The sequence below is a fragment of the Zalophus californianus genome, chromosome 12 (genome assembly GCF_009762305.2).
Source record: "Zalophus californianus isolate mZalCal1 chromosome 12, mZalCal1.pri.v2, whole genome shotgun sequence".
Taxonomy (NCBI): domain Eukaryota; kingdom Metazoa; phylum Chordata; class Mammalia; order Carnivora; family Otariidae; genus Zalophus; species Zalophus californianus.
In genome coordinates this window covers 36,732,942-36,753,967 of record NC_045606.1, presented here as the reverse complement: position 1 = coordinate 36,753,967, position 21,026 = coordinate 36,732,942, and the positions used below count along the sequence as shown (strand labels likewise).

The following is a 21,026-nucleotide window of genomic DNA, read 5'->3' as shown; positions in this document are numbered from 1 at the left end:
AAAATATGTACAAATGAAATCGCCTATAAGGGGTTATTATCCAAAATATAAAAAGAACTCAGAGAACTTAGAACCAAAAAACCCCCAAATAATCTGATTGAAAATGGGCAGAGATCCTGAATTGACATTTTTCCAAGGATGACATACAGATGGCCAAGACACATGAAAGGATGCTCAACATCACCAATCATCAGGGAAATGAAAATCAAAACCACAATAAGGTATCACCTCACACCAGTCAGAAAATATTTTTAAAAAAATCAAAGGACAATAAATAACAATTATTGGTGAGAATGTTGAAAAACGGGACCCTTCACATACTGTGGGTGGGGGAATGCAAATTAGTACAGCCACTATGTAAAACTTCCAGTATGGAGATTCCTCGAAAACTTAAAAATAAAAATACCATATGACCTATAATTCCACTTCTAGATATTTGCCCAAAGAAAACAAAAACACTAATTCAAAAAGATATATGTACCCCCAAGTTTACTGCAGCATTATTTACAATAGCCAAGAGATGGAGACAACCAACGTATCCATCAATAGATGAACAAATAACAAAGATGGAGTGTATATACACAATGCAATATTACTCAGCCATAATAATGAATGAAATCTTGCAATTTGTGACAAGATGGATGGACCTAGAGAATATTATGCTAAGTGAAATAAGTCGGACAGAAAAAACAAATGCCATAAGATTTCACTTATATGTGGAATCTAAAAAACAAAACTAATAAACAAACAAAAACAGAAATAGACTCATAAATACAGAGAACAAACTGGTGGTTGCCAGAGGGGAGGGGGATGGGGAGATGGGTAAGAAAATTAAGAGATAAATACTTCCAGTTATAAAATAAATAAATCACAGGGATGAAAAGTACAGCATAGGGAATATAGTCAAAAATAGTGTGTTAACTTTGGTGACAGACAGTAACTATACTTATTGTGATGAGATTTTCATAATGTATATAATTGTTTAATTACTATGTTGTATACCTGAAATTAATATAATATTGTATGTCAACTATACTTCAATAAAAAGCATGTAATGAATAAAATTACTGTATGTAAAACAACAACAACAACAAACATTTATTATTTCACAGTTTTCTGTGGGTCAGGAATTCAAACACAGCTTAGCTGGATGCCTCTGGCTCAGGGTCTCTCATAAGGCTGTACTCAATGGGTCAAGGTGGACTGCTGTCATATCAAAGCTTGACTGAAAGATGATCCACTTTCAAGCTCACTCATGTGGCTATTGGCAGTCCTCAAGACCTCACTGCCTTTTGGCCAGAGTTCCTTGCCACATGGGCCTCTCTGTAGGGCAGCTCACAACATGGGAACTGTCTTCTGTTGGAGCAAGTGATGGGAGAGAGGGCACCTGAAACAGAAGCCAAATCTTTTTGTAACCTAATCTCAGAAATGATATCTCATCACTTCTCCTATATTCAATTCATTAGAAGTGAGTCCAGCTCACACTCAAAGGGAAGGGATAATAAATGGCTGTGAACACCAGGAGGCAGGAATCATTAAGGACTATTTTAGAGACTAATTACTACTTCATTTCTCCACAGTGTATGTTGAAGTTGAAGTATGCAAACTGACTTGTAAATATGTTGGGAATATTTTCTATGGAGTGATTCTGATAGCCAATCTATTTGATAGAGGTACATAAAACTCTCTAAGCAAGGATATAGTTTCAAGCTCTATAATTTTTATGAAGAGTATTAATATTAATACCAGAATAACTAATACCTCACATATAGATGTATAGATATATATATATATATATTATCTATATACATCTAGACAACTAGTATGCTTTAAAGCTCAGAGTTGTTTATTGAGTGCTTACTCTATGCCAGGCACTTTACTAACCAATCCACAGAAGTCAGTGCAAAGTGGGCATCGTTATTCCCACTTTACTAAAGAGGAAACTCAGAGAGCTTAAATGAAGTACTCAGGATCGCACAGCTAGAAAACTGGGCAACTGGGGTTTAAATATAAATCAAAAGCCCATCCTATATGTAGCCCTCACACTGTCCAGAAATTCAGTTTTGAATAGACTTTCATCTAGCTTCTGTCAAAAATGAATTTAGGCCAAATTCTATTAAAATAATAGACTATGGTGGCAAATGTATTCCCTGGTTGATAAAAAGAATCAACTTGGGGGCTTTAAAATATACATAGCTGTGTAAGTCCTAATCCAAGATCTACTGAATCAGTATTTCTGGGAATAACTTCAATACATATATGTTTTATATTTTATAATTTAAAACATTCCCCAGATAATACTTATGGTACAGGTTTGGGAAGTGCTGGTTTAAGGTTTATATTAATGATTCACTCCACTAAATTAATATTTCTAAAAATATGGTCTATAGAGCCAAAGCCCACTAAATAAAAATCTTTCAACAAGAAGTCCTAGAGGAGGAGGAGTCCAAGATGGTGGAGGAGTAGGAGACCTTAGTTTTGTCTGGTCCCAGGAATTCAGCTAGATAACTATAAAATCATTCTGAACACCTGCATACTCAACTGGAGATCTAAGAAAAAAATTGCTGTAACTCTACAAATAGAAAGTGACCATTTTCTGCAAGAAGGACAAGACAGAAAAACTCACCTCAAAAAAGAGAACAAGGGGCAATCCTGACTGCCAGGGACCTAATCAGTAAGGATATAAATGTCATAATTAGAGTTCAGAATAATGATTATAAATATCCTAGCTGGACTTGAAAAAAACCATAGGAGACACGAGAGAATCCCTTTCTGGAGAAATAAAAGAACTAAAATCTAATCAAGTCAAAATCAAAAAGGCTATTACTGAGATGCAATCAAAAATGTAGGCTCTAACTGCTAGGATAAATGAGGCAGAAGAGACAATTAGTGATATAAAAGACAAAATAATGGAGAATAAATAAGCTGAGAAAAATAGAGATAAACAACCACTGGACCACAAGGGAAGAATTTGAGAGATAAGTGATACCATAAAACAAAACAATATTAGAATAATTGGGATCCCAGAAGAAGAGGAAAGGGGAGGGGGTGGAAGAGAAAGTATTTTGGAGCAAATTATAGCAGAGAACCTCCCTAATCTGGAGAAAGAAACAAGCATTCAAGTGCAGGAGGCACAGAGAACCCCATTAAACTCAATAAAAGTAGGTCAACGCCTTGACATACAATAGTGAAACTTGCAAATCTCAGAGACAAAGAAAATCCTGAAAGCAGCTCGGAACAAGAGGTTCATAACCTACAAGGGTAGAAATACTAGACTGGCAGAAGACCGATCCACAGAGACCTGGCAGGCCAGAAAGGACTGGCATGATATATTCAGGGAGCTAAGTGGGAAAAATATGCAGCCAAGAATACTTTATCCAGCTAGGATGTCATTCAAAATAGGAGAGAGAAAAGGCTTCCAAGACAAACAGAAATTAAAAGAATTTGTGATCACTAAACCAGCCCTGCAAGAAATATTAAAGGTGATCCTTTAAGCAAAGAGAGAGCCTAAAAGTAACACAGGCCAGAAAGGAACAGAGGTAACATACAGTAACAGTCACCTTACAGGCAATACAATGGCACTAAATTCATATTTTTCAATTGTTACTCTGAATGTAAATGGGCTAAATGCCCCAATCAAAAGACACTGGGTATCAGACGGGATAAAAAACAAGACCCATTAATATGCTGTCTGCAAAAGACTCATTTTAGACCCAAAGACACCTCCAGATTGAAAGTGAGGGGGTGGAAAATCATTTATCATGCTAATGGACATCAAAAGAAAGCTGAGGTAGCAATCTTTATATCAGACAAAATAGATTTTAAACCAAAGACTGTAATAAGAGATGAGGAAGGACACTATATAATAATTAAAGGGTCTATCTAACAAGATTTAACAATTGTAAATATTTATGCCCCTAACATGGGAGCAGAAAATTGTATAAACCAATTAATAACAAAATTAAAGAAATACATCGAATAATAATACAATAACAGTAGGGGACTTTAACACCCTATTCACTGCAATGGACAGATCAACAACAAGCAACAGAATACATATTCTTCTTGAGTGCACATGGAACATTCTCCAGAACTGATCACATACTGGGTCGCAAATCAGGTCTCAACCAGGTCCAAAAGATTGGGATCATTCCCTGCATATTTTGAGACAACCATGCTTTGAAACTGGAACTCAATCACAAGAGGAAAGTCGGAAAGAACTCAAATACACGGAGGCTAAAGAGCATCCTACTAAAGAATCAATGGGTTAACCAGGAAATTAAAGAAGAATTTAAAAAACTCATGGAAAAAAAAACGAAAATGAAAACACAACTGTTCAAAACCTTTGGGATGCAGCAAAGGCAGTCCTAAGAGGGAAGTATATAGCAATACTATCTGGCTTTCTCCAGAAACAAGAAAGTTCTCAAGTATACAACCTAATCTTACATCTAAAGGAGCTGGAGAAAGAACAGCAAATAAAGCCTAAACCCAGAAGAAGAGAATTAATAAAGATTAGAGCATAGGGGTGCCTGGGTGGCTCAGTCATTAAGTGTCTGCCTTCAGCTCAGGTCATGATCCTATGGTCCTGGGATCAAGCCCCGCATTGGGCTCCCTGCTCAGCAGGAAGCCTGCTTCTCCCTCTCCCACTTCCCCTGCTTGTGTTCCCTCTCTCGCTGTCTCTTTCTCTATCAAAAAAATAAATAAAAAATCTTAAAAAAAAGATTAGAGCAGAAATTAATGAAATAGAAACCAAAAGAACAGTAGAACCAAGCAACAAAACTAGGAGCTGGTTCTTCAAAAGAATTAATAAGATTGATAAACCCCTGGCCAGACTTATCCAAAAAGAGAGAGAGAGAGAGAGGGAGAGAGAGAAAGACCCAAATAAATAAAATTATGAATGAAAGAGGAGAGATCACAACCAACACCAAAGAAATACAATTATAAGAACATACTATGAGCAACTATATGCCAACAAATTAGGCAATCTGGAAGAAACAGATGCATTCCTAGAGATGTACAAACTACTGAAACTGAAACAGGAAGAAACAGAAAACCTGAACAGACCCATAACTAGCAAGGAAATTGAAGCAGTCATCAAAAATCTCCCAAAAAACAAGAGTCCAGGGCCAGATGGTTTCCCAGGAGAATTATAGCCAACATTTAAAGAAGAATTAATACCTATTCTTCTGAAAGTGTTTCACAAAATAGAAATGGAAGGAAAACTTCCAAACTCTTTCTATGTGGGCAGCATTACTTTGATCCCCAAACCAAAGACCTCACAAAAAAGAATTACAGACCAATATCCCTGATGAACATGAATGCAAAAATTCTCACCAAGACACCAGCCAACAGGATGCAACAGTACATTAAAAGGATTATTCACCATGACCAGATGGGATCTATTCCTGGGCTGCAAGGGTGGTTCAACATCCACAAATCAATCAATGTGATACACTACTTAAATAAAATAAAGGACAAGAACCATATGATTCTCTCAATAGATGCAGAAAAAGCATTTGACAAAGTACAGTATCCTTTCTTGATTAAAACTCTCCATAGCATAGGGATAGAGGGAACATACCTCAACATCCTAAAAGCCATCTATGAAAAGCCCACAACGAATATTATTCTCAACAGGAACATCACAAGTATGCCCACTCTCACCACTGTTGTTCAACATAGTACCAGAAGTCCTAGCCTCAGCAATCAGACAATAAAAAGAAATAAAATGCATCCAAATTGTCAAAGAAGTCAAACTCTCACACTTCACAGATGACATGATACTATATGTGGAAAACCCAAAAGACTCCACCCCAAAACTGCTAGAACTCACACAGGAATTCAGCAAAGTGGCAGGATATAAAATCAATGCACAGAAATCAGTTGCATTTCTATACACTAACAATGAAACAGACGAAAGAGAAATTAAGGAGTCAATCCCATTTATAATTGCACCAAAAACCATAAAATACCTAGGAATAAACCCAACCAGAGAGGCAAAGGATTTGTACTCAAAAAACTACAGAATACTCAGGAAACAAATTGAGGAAGACACAAAGAAATGGAAAAATCCATGCACATGGATTGGAAGAACAAATATTGTTAAAATGTCTATGCTACCTAGAGCAATCTATACATTCAATGCAATCCCTATCAAAATACCATCAACTTTTTTCACAGAGCTGGAATAAATAATCCTAAAATTTATATGGAAGCAGAAAAAAGACCTCGAATAGCCAAAGGAATGTTGAAAAGAAAACCAAAGCTGGTGGCATCACAATGCCAGACTTCAAGCTCTATTACAAAGTTGTAATCATCAAGACAGTATGGTACTGGCACAAAAGCAGACACATAGACCAACAGAACAGAAAAGAGAACCCAGAAATGGTCCCTCAACTCTATGGTCAACTAAACTTCGACAAAGCAGGAAAGAATATCCAATGGAAAAAAGACAGTCTCTTCCACAAATGATTTTGGGAAAATCAGACAGCCAAATGCAGAAGAATGAAACTGGACCATTTTCTTATACCATACACAAAAATAGACTCAAAATGGACAAAAGACCTAAATGTGAGACAGGAATCCACCAAAATTCTAGAGGAGAACATAGGCAGCAACCTCTTCGACCTCGGCTGCAGCAACTTCTTGCTAGACACACTTCCAAAGGCAAGGGAAACAAAGGCAAAATGAACTATTGGGACTTGCATAGAAAGGAAAGCTTTTGCACAGAAAGGAAACAGTCAACAAAACCAAAAGACAACCAACAGAATGGGAGAAGGTATTTGCAAATGTCTCATCAGATAAAGGGCTAATATCAAGTATCTATAAATAACTTATCAAACTCAACACCCAAAGAACAAATAATCCAATCAGGAAATGGGCAGAAGACATGAACAGACATTTCTGCAAAGAAGAGATCCAAATGGTCAACAGACATATGAAAAACTGTTCAACAATTTTTCACTTGGCATCAGGGACATACAAATCAAAACCACAATGAGATACCACCGCACACCAGTCAGAATGGCTAAAATTAACAAGTCAGGAAACGACAGATATTGGTGAGGATGTAGAGAAAGGGGAAACCTCTTATACTACTGGTGGGAATGCAAGCTGGTGCAGCCACTCTGGAAAACAGTACGGAGGTTCCTCAAAAAGTTGAAAACAAAGCTACCCCAGGACCCAGCAATTACACTACTAGGTATTTACCCCAAAGATACAAATATAGTGATCTGAAGGGGCACCTGCACCTCAATGTTTATAGCAGCAATGTCCATAATAGCCAAACTAGGAAAGAGCCCAGATATCCATTGACAGATGAATGGGTAAGAAGATGGGGTGCATGTATATATGTATATACACACACACACAATGAAATACTACTCAGCCATCAAGAAAATGACATCTTGCCATTTACAACAACATGGATGGACCTAGAGCATACTAGGCTAAGCAAAATAAATCAATCAGAGAAAGACAATTATCATATGATCTCACTATATGTGGAATTTAAGAAATAAAACAGGAGCATAGGTGAAGGGAGGGGAAAATAAAACAAGATGAAATCAGAGAGAGAGACAAACCATAAAAAACTCTTAATCACAGAAAACAAACTGAGGGTTACTGGAGGGGGGTGGGGTGGGGGATGGGGAACTGGGTGATGGACATTAAGGAGCGCACATCATGTAATGGACACTGGGTATTATATAAGACTGATGAATCACTGAATTCTACCTCTGAAGCTAATAGTATGTTGTATGTTAATTAATTGAGTTTAAATTTTAAAATAATCTAAAAAACAAAACCCCAAGAAGTTAGAATTGTATCTTAAACAAGCTCCTTGGGTGAATCTTATGTATACTAAAGTTCAAGAACTATCACTATACGCTTACTAAGTTCTACCCTTAAAATATCTTACTTTGGCTCTCTAGTATTTTTATAACTGACAAACTAATCTTGAGTTTTTGTCTTTGTGGAAGATCCAAAAACAATAACAAAATAAAAAACAGAGAACACTTCAACATCTTTGAAAAATTATCATTTTCTATCAATATTCTACCGATTGTGACTTAAGAGCCAAGTAGCTGAAAGATAACTTTAATGCTTAGTTATATCAATTATACCTGGTTTCCAGTATAATTACTGTTCCTTTTTCTACATCACAGTTTCTCTATCTTGACACTACTGATGTTTTGGGGCAGATAATTCTTTGTTGGGGAAGGAGGAGGAGTTGTCCTGTGCGCTGCAGGACATCTAGCAGCATTCCTGGCCTCTACCTACTACATACGAGTAGCAATCCACCTGCCCAGCTCCCCTCACTCCAACTCCAACAACCAAAAAACTCTTCAGACTTTGCCAAATGTCCCCTGGAGGACAAACTGCCCACTGCACTACATGATTGCTTACCTCTTCTGACTTCACACTTCACAGTCTCACGTAAGTATTTTAGTTATGAACCACTTCAACTGTTCATGGAAGTACAGTTGTGAATTACAAACACATTTGAACATTACAACTTTATGATAAGTCAATTAATATATTAATATTCAGAAACTGATCGAGTCTTTATATAATTATCAACAGATTCCAAAGTAGTTTAACAGATCCTTCACTTCAATACAACTTTTTGAGATCTGTAAAACGACCTGCCACCCTGAGCTTGTTTCCTTGTCTAACAATTGAGCTAGCATTATCAACAATTCTTCAAAACCACATCATAGTTCTTTAGTGCATGATACTATCTGTGGACACTACACAAGTAACAAATTATACAGAACTGGGCAAGTGAAGGGGAGGGGAACAGAACCATAGCATTAACATTTGTCCTTCACTATATTTGTCTTTTTATCCACTATTTAGGAAAATGTCATAAGAAAGCTTTTTATAGCTCTGTGTTTAATGTTGGATCCAGATAAGTATTGGTCTAGGAGAATAAGTATTTATTTGTAGTATCTGATACCTAGTTAATCTTAGATTTCAGAGCTAGTTCTCATTAAAATCACTAGCATTTCTATTTACACTTTTTTTTTCTGTCTGTTGACACTCTGTAAATAAATATTTAGACACCAACTGGCTGTATCTACAGGCCTTCAAATGGGAGGATAAAAAAAATGAAAAATACATCATGTAGCTGTTTCCTAAATTTGCATGTTTTGTTCTATGTTAACAACACTAATTAAAACCAAACAGAACAAATAAAAACTAACAGAAGCTCCATTTTCCTATGTATTCACATAAAAAAAGGCTTGAGAAACTTAGAAAAATTTAAGGACATCTCCTGCTTATATAAATTAGAAATATGTATTTGATTAAAATTCATCTTTTTTTAATTTCTAACAGAGATATGCTGTTATGGTACATGCAGGATTCTGGTATTCATTATAGCTATACTTCTTTACATAATTATAAGGCCACTGAAAATAAAATAGTTTACTTTCATTCAATTAACACTAATTAAGCATATATATTATGCAGATGTTGTGCCAGGTGCCAGGAAAGACTAAGATGAATAATCATGGTCGCTGCCCCTGGGGAGCTCGCAGTTCATGAGGGAAACAGAGAGTTACGTGACTAATGGTAGTACAAAGTGATAAGAGATACATACTGTGTCATGTGAACACAGGCCACGGACTGGGAGACCAGCAAGCAGTTGTGCAGTGTGGCTGGAGGTCACAGTGGGAGGATGTAAGAGAAGATGGCTATAACGGTGGTTTTCTTTTTAGTTACATTCTGGAGTTATACAAAAGCTAGGTTAGTACTTTTTGCTACTTTTTATTAAAACAAGATAAATCAGGTTGTTGTTGGTTTGTTTATCTTAACTCAAGTCTGGCCAGTGGTATAATTTACCAATAAAATTACCAAGTCAAAAATAATTTCTCTAGTTATTTAATACTTTTGGTTTCAACTGCAAACTCCTTTCTCCTACTATTATACAACTTTCACTAGTATTAGAAAAAAACTAAAAGCTTGAAATGAAATATGTGGAAGATTTTGTATCATAAACTTCATCAATTTGGATATGTTCTATTTGCTTGAAAGTCATGTTAAGCATAGATTTAGTACTCCATGTTTTAACCAATCGAAGCCAACTCATCATTTCCCCCTCCCTGCTGGAATGGTGGCTGAGGGTTTGAGTCTATCTTCAGAAAAGTACATTAAATATAATAAAACCCAAGCCAAAAATGTTGTCACACTAGCCTAATGGGGTGCTCAGGATATACGTAAATATATCAAGCCAAGGGTATCAGCAGCGCAACAACGTTCACTTCCCTGAGAGTTGCTTCTTTACTCACATGTCCTACCTCCAGGTCAGAATGTTCTGAGTCTCCTGATCTTTCTCCCCTTTCTCTTTGGCAAACCTTCCTCTTAGGAAAAGATGTGACATTTATATCTTGGTATGAATTTAAGCCACTGCATTACTTCTCCCTGCATTACTTATGGATAGCACAAATTTTAGATATTTGTCAGTAGGAAAAGGAGAGTCAGTCAAATGAGTTGTGTTAATCCTGCCCTGTCTCAGTGTTCAGTACAATGTGGAAAGTTAAGAGATTCTTAGTAAATATTTAATGGCTGATTGTTGAATTGCTCATCAAATATTCAAATATTTGAAGCATAGGAAAGCAAAGCATATAATTTTATATTTTCAAATAACGTAGGAAATGGAAGAGTATATTAGACACCTTCTACTTTAGCTTCTACACTTTACAGATTATAGGACATGGCCAGCAAGTGAAGAACCTAGGGTAGCCTTGGGCAACATACCAGAAAACAGAGCTCAGATCTCCTGACCAAAATCCACTTCCCCCTATGCAATATGCTATTTTCTGCTGAGAAGGCAACATAGTCTCCAGATTGAAAGACTGCAAAAGACTGAAAGTAGATAGAGTTTATACTAGATGCATCTTTGTTGTGCATTTTGATTCTTATGTTATTGTCTCTGGTTATTCTTTACCATAACACCAGTCCAGCCTCAGCCATTGAGACACTCTACAGCATTGTTATCAGCTAATAATTTAAACTCTGACCTTTGTTTTCAGAGACAGTAATCATCCTAATTCTTACGTTCTGTCTGTATTTCATCATACGTGCCTCTTTGTATGTAGATTTGAGTGTATATGATATTCCATCTTCACTAAGAACTTTAAACCCCATCTTTTTCATCAACTCTTCTCAAAATATGTTTTATTTACATTTGTAAACCAAATGTCCCCTGGCCTTACCAGCTTACAACTACAAAATGAAATTACGCTTCTTTAATAACCATACAATGACTTAGAACTGGCATTCTATTCATGTGCAGGGAATCCAGTCTCTTACTTGGGAATGTTTATGTTCTCTATGTATCCAAGCTATCCTGGGTCTCATCAGCTTTCTAATCTCTACTCTGCCCAGTGAGTTGCTACTTGCTCTATGCAGGTCACCTCTTGATAGTCAGAATGCAGCATCTCTCAAGCTATTATCCGTTCTCCATGTATTCTCTATGGGAGTGATATTGCGCCACAGGGGTGAAAATTGGTTCTTGGGGGGTGAAAACATCTTACTCATCTTGCTCTTTTAATGTATAAAGCACAGAAATGCATATAGTACATAAACAGATATACATATGGTCTATCTGTGGTATTAAAATTTCATGAGGAGGGAGGTAATTGGGGGAAAAATGCCTAACGAGTTTCCTTAGTGAGTTGATAAGGAAAACAAAAACAAGGTTGAGAAACACTGCTCTAACCTTTCATCCCAAGTATAGAAATAGCCCTTTCCCTTAATTTTTCATAGCCTGAGACCAACCCGCAGGTGTTTACAAGATTTACCAAAAACTTAGGAGGTTATAGAAGATGGATATCCTGGGAGAGTGCTAAATATGGCCCCACTCAGAACAAACCCTCGCTTAGGGCACCTCACAATGTGCCTCTCTGCCTACTTCCTGGTCAGCTTTCTTCTCATCCATGTTACTACCTTCTCTCCAGGAGTTCTAGACATGTCTGTGATTTAGATTTCACATTTCTCCCTTCCAATTTCATTCATTGTCCTGGAGCTGCCACTCTCCAGGGTGACTGACCATGGGAATTCCCACTCCCTCCAGATGTTCAGTGCTCAGTGTGTGACTTTGCCTCATGGCCTCCAAAGGGAAAATTCTCTTGGAATGTCCTAGTCTGATGCAGTACAGTTTTCAAGTCTATGATATCTGGTCTTACATTACTCTAAGATTGTCACATCAACAATTTAATCTAAATGAGATGAGTCAAGCCCAACCCAATACCCTTTTAGGTTCCTTTTGTCTGATATGAAATCACACTGCTAAGTCTTCCCACTCACCTCAGAGATCATGGCACCCAAACTCTAGTACACACACTCAGAAAACAGTGACAGAATTCCTTAACTTTTTTGCCAAAATACAGCAGTTAGGTAATCTTAGAGACTCTACTATTAATTTGTCTACTATTAATTTGTCTTCCTTTAAATGCCAGAGTCACCTAGCAGAGTTGTCAGCTGCTGGGTAATTATATATGGTTTTACATTATTTCAGATCGAAGTGTACACTGATGTTTAGTAAAGAGTAGCTTAACCAACTTGTCTCTGTTTGTTTGGGACTTTCTTTATCTTAGCACTGAAAGTCCTGAGTCCCAGGAAACCACTCAATCTTGGGCAAACTAAATTCTAGCTTAGTTCAGTGACTACCTAAAGACCAGTCTAACAAAGGTGATATAACAGCAGCAAGTAGTATCTTGATTTTTTTGTAGTGCAGTGTTGAGTTTGCTTCTTGATGCTACATTCTCCCTTACCCTATTTCTCACTATAAAAAGAAAATCTATATAGCAACATCTTTTCCCATACTTAACAAGTTAAATATTTTATCTTATAATCAATATGTGAATACACATATTTAGAAACTGGAAATTTAGATGGTCATTCTGTAACAAGTCTCTAATAGGAGAGGCTCTTATTTTTGACAGCTGGAAGTGGTGAATCATCCTATTTGGTAATCACAGTTTGCTGGTTGTCAAGAAAAAACATTTTAAATATTGCATGATACTGCTTAACCCTCTGTCCCTCCTTGTCAATGCCACTGCTGTGTCTCCTGAGAGACCCAATATGTTAGGGCTTGTCCATCGAAAATTAAAGCTGTATAATCTATTACAATGTAAAATAGAAATCAGCTTCATGCTGTGGGTAGCATTGAAACAGGCTTGTTACATTTACAAAGATTGTTCTGATAAGAGCATCCCCAGTTGACCAACATATGGGCACTGATGAGGCTATGTGTCTCTCATTTAATTTATAGTTGGAGCTTCCACCTTTGAGGTTTAACTAGCTTTTAAATGGTACATTTTGCACCTGTTCAGTGTTACTAATCCCTGAGACTATTTTCCTCTTTATCCTGTGGAATTATCCAGAGAGGCCAATTAAGGAAAAAGAGAAAAGAAAAGAAAAAAAGCAATTCAGGGAAATAGAAATGTGCTGCATCCCAGAGGTTACAAGATGGAGCACATGAGGGAAAATGAATTCATCTTTGAACTTGCTACTGTAATTTTAAAAGTAAAGTCTTATATATACAAAGATTGTCACATACTGGAGAAACGTTTTAATGAGCTTTAAAAATATTAATTTGTAATGTATATAATTTTGATATTTGTGAAGTTCTTACTGTATAAATTAACGACTATTGACAACTCTTCCTTCTCTCCTCTTTCTTCACCAAAAAGAATAGAGTTCAATATTGTGTAACTTCCATGTCAGCTAGAGGGAAGTAGAAGATGCTCTCATTTCTATTTCACAAATGGAGAGACCATAGCACAAAGACATTGTGACATCTCCAGCAATCTTATAATTCGCCAGCAAGCCTGAAATATGATCAAGTTGGAGCTCTTACATCCCTGTGAGCTCTCTGGCAGGAAAATGGTCTATCTTTTTCTTTATTTTGTTTTGTTCTGAAAAGTGCAGTTTATTAAGTTTTCAAAAGATTTATTTTCTAGTAGTTTTTTAGGATAATGCTTGAGCACAGTCAGAAACGAAGCCAAAACATCAGGTGTTAGAAGTTCTGTGCAATCTAAACAGGGAAGAAATTAAAATTAAATATAAACTTTAATAAGTGAAGTATTACTGGACTTCCAGAGTTTCAGTTAGAGCAGTTTTTCCTTTTGCTATGTCAAGACTGTGATCTTTTATATTTAGACTGTTTTGAAGGGCTCAAAAGGCAGTCACCCTATCTATGTCCTGATTCAATTACAGTAGTAAATTCTGGTGCTATGGAATTGGATCTGATCAATTACAGAAGATTTTATGTAGTTTTTCTACTTGTATTAGATTTCATGGTGCTCTAATTGCTTAATATACTCACATTTCATTAAGATAAAACTATAGTAGATTACTGTAATATTTAATTACTAATCAGAGACTTGACTATATAACAGGGAGTTCTGACCAAACACACAGGTTGAACCATGTGATTCAACTCAATTCAGTTCCATCTCACAATTTTAGAAGTGCTATAGCTGTGCTACTGCAGTAACCCAATTCTGATGCAGCTTTCCCCTCTTCATAAAGAGCTTAGTCAATAAATTAATAAACTCTACACTCAAAAGTTTAGGCTACTAAGAATTAGGAAAATTATGCAAGTTTTAAAAACATCCAAACTTCTTGAAGTTTTGATATACACCTATTATTTTTAAAGAATAAAAACCATTGCCTCTCCTCCCCACCCTCCAGCCCATACCTCCACTGATTCTTTTAGCAAAAGGAAACGGCAAGAGAGATAAATAAGTTTTATAGTTAAATAAAATTTATTTTGAGACTTTCATATTTTCCTTAAGATTCCATGAAAACATCTTAGTATATTGGGTAGCCTGGATTGGTGATTATTGGTTCATCTTTCTAGTGACTTCATTATTTAAACTCTGCCTGTTCCCAAAAGCATTTGAGTTGGCTCTCAAAAATGCACACAATACAAAAGGATGATAAATCAGGAAACTGAGGAGATACAAAAATGAGAAACATAAATAAAAATCCTAAATAAATAACCAGGAAATGGGTTCAGGGATCCCACCATTAGCTTTTTAATCTCTACACCAGTGCTTCTCAACTCTGTCCATACATTCAGATACTGGGAAGCTTCTAAAAAATACCAATGTCTGCATTCCACCTCAGACCAGTTATATCAGAATTTTGAGGGTAGGGCCCGGGCACTGCTATTTTCAGAAAATTATATAGATTATTCTATCCTGCAACCAGGTTTGAGAATCATTGTCTTATACCAAAAACATAAAAAATAAAATCAAATACCAACCCCCCTCACCACCCCCATTCTTTCCTTTTAAATGTAAAGAAAATTACCAGACTTCCATAGCAACCCATTCTCTTACATTATTACTTTAATATAAATTGATTTAAATTATTTTCAATAAAAATTTGTCAAGACTTTGCTTTCAATGTGCTATGACCTTGTGGAAGCAGAAACAAAAACTAAGTAGTCCAAGATGCAGAAGGCATAAATGCTCAATAGTGGTGTAAATACAGAGCTGCAGGGGAGAGAAGTGATTCCTTATAACTGAAGAGGATGATGTGAAAATTACAAAGGACTGCATGGAAGAGGCAGCAGGCATTTGTTCCAGGGCTTGAGAACTAAGAGAGGTTAGAGACAAGATGAAAGTAAATGCCCCTGCAACTGAGAGATGAGTGAGCGGAAGCTTGTGTGTTCCTGTGTGCTGGGAGTCCATGGGTAGGACAGCAGACCCACAAGGCATATGGATAGGAAGTGGCTAAATACATTCACGAGGAGTTCTCATACTACATTCTTTGGAAGATATTTTTTTCAAGGTTGGATGCAGCAGGAAGAAATTTCCCATTTGACTACCCTGGAGTTAAAAATCCTGATGGTATCTTGTGTATGTGGCAAGATAATTAACTGAAGTATTACTTTGTCCTATCATCCCTAAGCTTTTCCATCTCCCAAATTCCCTACTCAGAATTTGAGTAGGATAAAAGGCAGAAAAAGCCCAAAGCAGTCTCTATATGAAAAGCCTTCAGTTGATATTTTGCTAGAATTCCAGAAGATGAGAGGAGAGGGAGCTTGTAGCAGAGCAAAGGGCTCTGAGATGGAGCTGTTACTCTAAGTGAGTAGGCATCTCAGGAAGGGAACCTTGACATAGGGTTTCCAGCATTAGCTAAGATTCTATCTACATGAGTAGGAGTACAATAAGTCAGGGAACATCAAGGGATTACAGCAGGCAAAAACCATGAGAAGTCAGTAGCAACCAGGATATACTGGACATCAGCAGCCCACTCCCATTTCTAGCTACCACACAAACCTCTGAGAGTCTGGTATGACCAAGGAAGAGGGGACAAAAGGAGAGCCTATAATAACTGGAATAAAATTCTCTACTGCCTGAAGGATGACATAAGGAAAATTGTTCCTGTACACTCAAGTTTGTGGACCTAAATTTGCAAATGCTACAGATATGTGGATACTTGCGTTCAAAAAGGTGGGGGAGAGTTTGAATCAGCTAGGTTCCCACCTTTAGTTATTACAAGAGCTTTGGAGCTTTTTCTTTCCATTATACAGATGAGATCAAGGCCAGTCAACTTGGTAATTCAATAAGAATATGGGGAACCTGGTTTCAGCTTTAGGCTGACATCACAAAAACCTATTTCCTTAACTTAATTCCTATATCCCCTCCCCAGGAATCTTTATTCTATGCTGCTATTATTAAAACTATATATGCTAATAATAATAAACCAAAGGATAGGAATGCTGTCTGTGGAAGACTTATTCTCTTTCCCTCCCTGACAATTTGAAAAACTCTGATTTAAAAAAGCCTGAACAAGTAAACTGCCCTCGCTTTAAGAGATAACTAGAAGAGAAGAATCCCCAGTATTACCCAGTCTGCTCTTACAGTGTATCTCTGTACATTTTTTTCCTTTTTCTATGACTGCAAATTTTTCTCTGCCATGACTGCTTGTCATTTACTTCATTGTGCTCTGATAAAGGACTGTCATAGCTTTAAAGTAGGCAATTCCACCAAAGTAACCTTCAAAAAAACCCATCCAAAATCAAATGCTTATAGATCTCTGTCTCACTACTCCTTATCTCAAAATGAATATTTGATAAGGAAATTCTTTTGCCATATATTCACTGGGAAGGAAAAATGGATTTCATTTCCATTTTCGAGACAGTATTTTTGATGAACTTTGAGATATTCTGGTACTTTATGCACCTGTCACTTTGTTCAGTCATACCAGTTTTGTTTCCTAACAACTTGTTCATTGGTATCAAGAGGCCAGTGAGAAGTTGAACTAAATAGGGTAAGAAATTCCTAAATGGTAGTTGCGTTGAAGAGTGGCTTCCTCATAAACCTGCTTCGTAGTGGAGATTCTCAGGAGTAAAGGGGCTTTAAAACCTTTCTTGGTGCCCAATACCGTGTTCCTGTATCTCAATAAAGTGCATTTTAGCAAACTCTGTAAGAGACAGAGACTGGATAGGTATGTTCATTTGGCAATTTCAGAGATAGAGAAATAAGTGTATATATACATATATGTACACATACTTACATATATGGAATATATATATATACTTATATATATATCATATATACATGGAAGAAAATAGATGGCTTGAAGTATAATTACAGAAACATTAGTAGCTTTAACTCTCCATTCTAGGTGGTGAGATTTGGGGCGAGTTTCATATTCCACTATATGTTATTATTTTTCAAGATTCACATTTTTCTAGAATGAATATTTCTAATTTATAACAATTTATAAACAAAATAATGACTAAGAGGCATAGAAACATCATTACAGGACGTCTAAAAAGAAAGGGAAAAGTATATAATGACAGTGTGAAAATATCATTAGATACCAATTAAAATAGTATAAAATGTTCCATCAAGTACAGGCAATGCCTCTGAGAATCTTGCATGGGGAAGAGGAACAAATATATTGGTACTCAGGAAAGAAACGGTTGGACAATGCAGTGGCAGGGCAGAGCTAACTGAGTTCTTCAAAAAGCTGGAAATAGCTGAAAACACAGCTAGTAGACCCATTTAATCTAGGCTCACCCTCCTCAGGGGAGTAACATACCCTAAAGGGACTAAATGAGGTCAGCCTTCACCAGGTACAATAGCATGGGGGGGGGCGGGGGGTGTTGGAGTTTCTTGCCATTTCCTTTCTCTCCGCTACTAATCCCAGAAATTCTTTTAAAATATAATGAATTAACTTTATCAGTTTATGTTTTTCCTGATGGGAGAGAAGAGAATCTTGGAGGCCAGATTTGTAACCAGGGTCAGAGAAACACTGATGGGTAAACACTGCACTCTGAGGAAAGCTCAGGGATCTACTGACAAGCCAGTCTGCCTGTGCTCTTTACCCCCACAGGCCATTTCCACCTATTCTGATTAAGGAGCGGTGCAAAGGCACCTTCTGACAGATAGCTTGGTTGTCTTGTTATAAGGAGCTTCATTTTCCAGGAATGAATTATGAAGACTTTTTTTTCCTCTTTTTAGTTATTTTAAAATATGGCTGTCTCATCTGAAAATGTGTTAATTAAGTTATCATGTATTGCCTTGTTTCTAGTCCTACACATTTGATACGGGCAAATTACTCTTTAGAAGACAGCTTCCAATACTTGGAATAGCAGCTGCAGTGATTCTACCAAGAGTAACGGCTAGGGGGATTGGGCATAAGGAGTGGGCCTAGCAAGAGAAGAGGAAATGAATGGTTTGATCAAGCTCAAAGGCAGGCAGGATCCCTGCTGTGGCCCTTGGTTGGGTCCACTTCCCTTTCTGTTTGCCTCCTAATCAGACTTGATGCTACCTACCCACTGACCTGTTTCCCCATGACACTCCCAGGTGACCCTTCTACTAAATCTCTGCAGGCTGGACATTGGCTTTTCCCAGCCAAAAGCCAGCCAGAAAAATATTACCTCTATCTCAAAAGGCTGAAATGGAAGCAACAGCTATAGGTCCTATGCTCAGTCAGTCGGATATATTCAACTCAATTAAATGACCATTTAGTAGGTTATCTATTGCTTGTAACAGCCCTGGGAGAGTATAGAGATGCAAGAATTGAAACATAGTCTCTGCCCTTGGGTACTTTGGGACCTGTCCTGGGGACAGAGCAACTGTTGTGAAGGATAATAGTACACACAGCAAGAGAAATGCAGCAATGTGTTATGAAAAAAGGACAATCAGAGAATTTCCCCCTCTGAACTACCTCCACAACACACACCCAGGGTGCTCCTAACAAAGTGAGGGGTGACTTCATGTTCTCTGCATCCCAGTGCCTCATGCAGGTCTGGCAAGCAGTGTTTGCTAAGCCATTATTTAGGAGAAGGGATATGCAGTGGTGTGAAATGAGAGAGCTTATAGTCAGGTGAAGTGCCACTAGAGAAACAGAGATGAGGGCTGGAAATTCTAGTCCAAAAAGAAAAAAAAAAAAAAAAAACCCAACATGTGCAATAGCTCAGAGATATATAATCCCTGCCCAACTTCCTGTACTCATTGACTTCCCCTTTATCCAGGAATTTTGAGGAGGGATTTCTGTACAGGTAGTTGAAAACAAGACTTACCTGGTGAAAACAGCTTAGTTGATCTCCTAACTCTAATGTTGTTCATGAACTTGCATCTGCTTGCTTCTCTCCCTTACTCCCATTCTTCTGGTGAAGAAGCAGAAAGCTAACTGAGGACAAAGCACAAGCTGACACCCCACAACCTCCTTCCTCCTGGATGGGATATGTGTGACATATCCTGGAAGCTCCCAACTGTCTTAATGTTAATGCCTTCCTAGAGGGAAAAACAACCTTAACTTGACAATGGCAAGGCCTCCGGTATCCTGTGACTCTTCTTTAGTATGTGAAAATCCTTTTGAAACCTCTCTTTTCCTTACCTTCCTCAACTCCCAAGTATATAAGTCAGCGAACCCTCACCACCCCGGGGTAGCCACTCTTTCTGCCCACGGGTCTTGTCCCCATGCTTTAATAAAACCACATTTTTGCACCAAAGACATCTCAAGAATTCTTTCTTGGCTGTCGGCTCTAGACCCCACCCCACCAAACCTCATCTACATTCCAAAACCACATCACTTTCGTATCTAACCTTATGGCTTCTTACTGTGAGCTCCCTACTTCATCCTTATGCCTACAGACTAAAGGGATAAGGCACAGGTATGTTACCAGACCACCAAGCTAGTCTAAGCTTTCCTACAAAACAAAGTACTTTCAAGGTGGTCTTTAGAGTAACTCTCCTAACTCTCCAGTATTCATCTCTTTCCTGTGACTGGCACAACAGAAGCTCTGAAAGTTGATATGGATACAGCATGACATAAGTATGAGTCACAAATGTTCATTTTCTACTTCATTTTGCCTTGTGAATCACGGTGCCTCTGAAAAATTAAACACCTCCTCTCCCCACCACCTGAACCCTTGAAAGTTTGCAACAAGTCCACATGCATCTCCAACTCTCTACTCTTCAACCCCTCAAATGGAACTTTTCACAATGTTTTGGCTCCCCATTGGATCTGAGGATCCCGTGGGTGGCCTTGATTTTATAATAAAAGGCCAGTAGAAAATCTTTTTTGTTTTCCTTCCATTTTCACTGTATTGTTCCATTTGGGCTTTCCTTTCTTCCCTCATATCTCTGTAAGATTTCTTTCTTCAAATGACTTGACAACAGCCCTGTTATCTTCTAAGAACCTAATATTACTCTGGCTGCTTTAGAAAAATGTGTCTGTTTTTCCATCTCATTAAGAAGCATCTGAAACCTCTCTGAAAACACATGAAAGGAACATACAGAGGGCCTCCCAGAATCTGAAAGTCCCATTAAAATTAAGGCCCATTAGCGTTTTTCATAACATCAAAGAGTCATCAATGCATTTAAAAATGTACTATTTTGTTTTGGTTATGGGTGGGGTAGGACTTAAATTTACTTGCTTCTGAGTTTATCATATGAATCAAAGAAAAGAAGTGGACAGAAGAAAAACGGGACAAAGAGAAAAGACAGCCCTGGTTCTTTTCATCTTGGGTTATTTCTGAAATGACA

General features: G+C 37.4%; 1 long non-coding RNA gene across 1 annotated transcript; it reads right to left on the bottom strand.

The window, feature by feature from the left end:
• Positions 1–1,290: 1,290 nt before the first annotated feature.
• Positions 1,291–20,232, bottom strand: LOC113911632. The gene is made up of 4 exons (XR_003516561.1): positions 20,085–20,232; positions 19,559–19,645; positions 9,605–9,729; positions 1,291–1,387 (listed from the first exon to the last, which is right to left on the bottom strand). It is a non-coding gene; the product is annotated as an uncharacterized LOC113911632 (long non-coding RNA).
• Between the last annotated feature and the right edge of the window lie 794 nt (positions 20,233–21,026).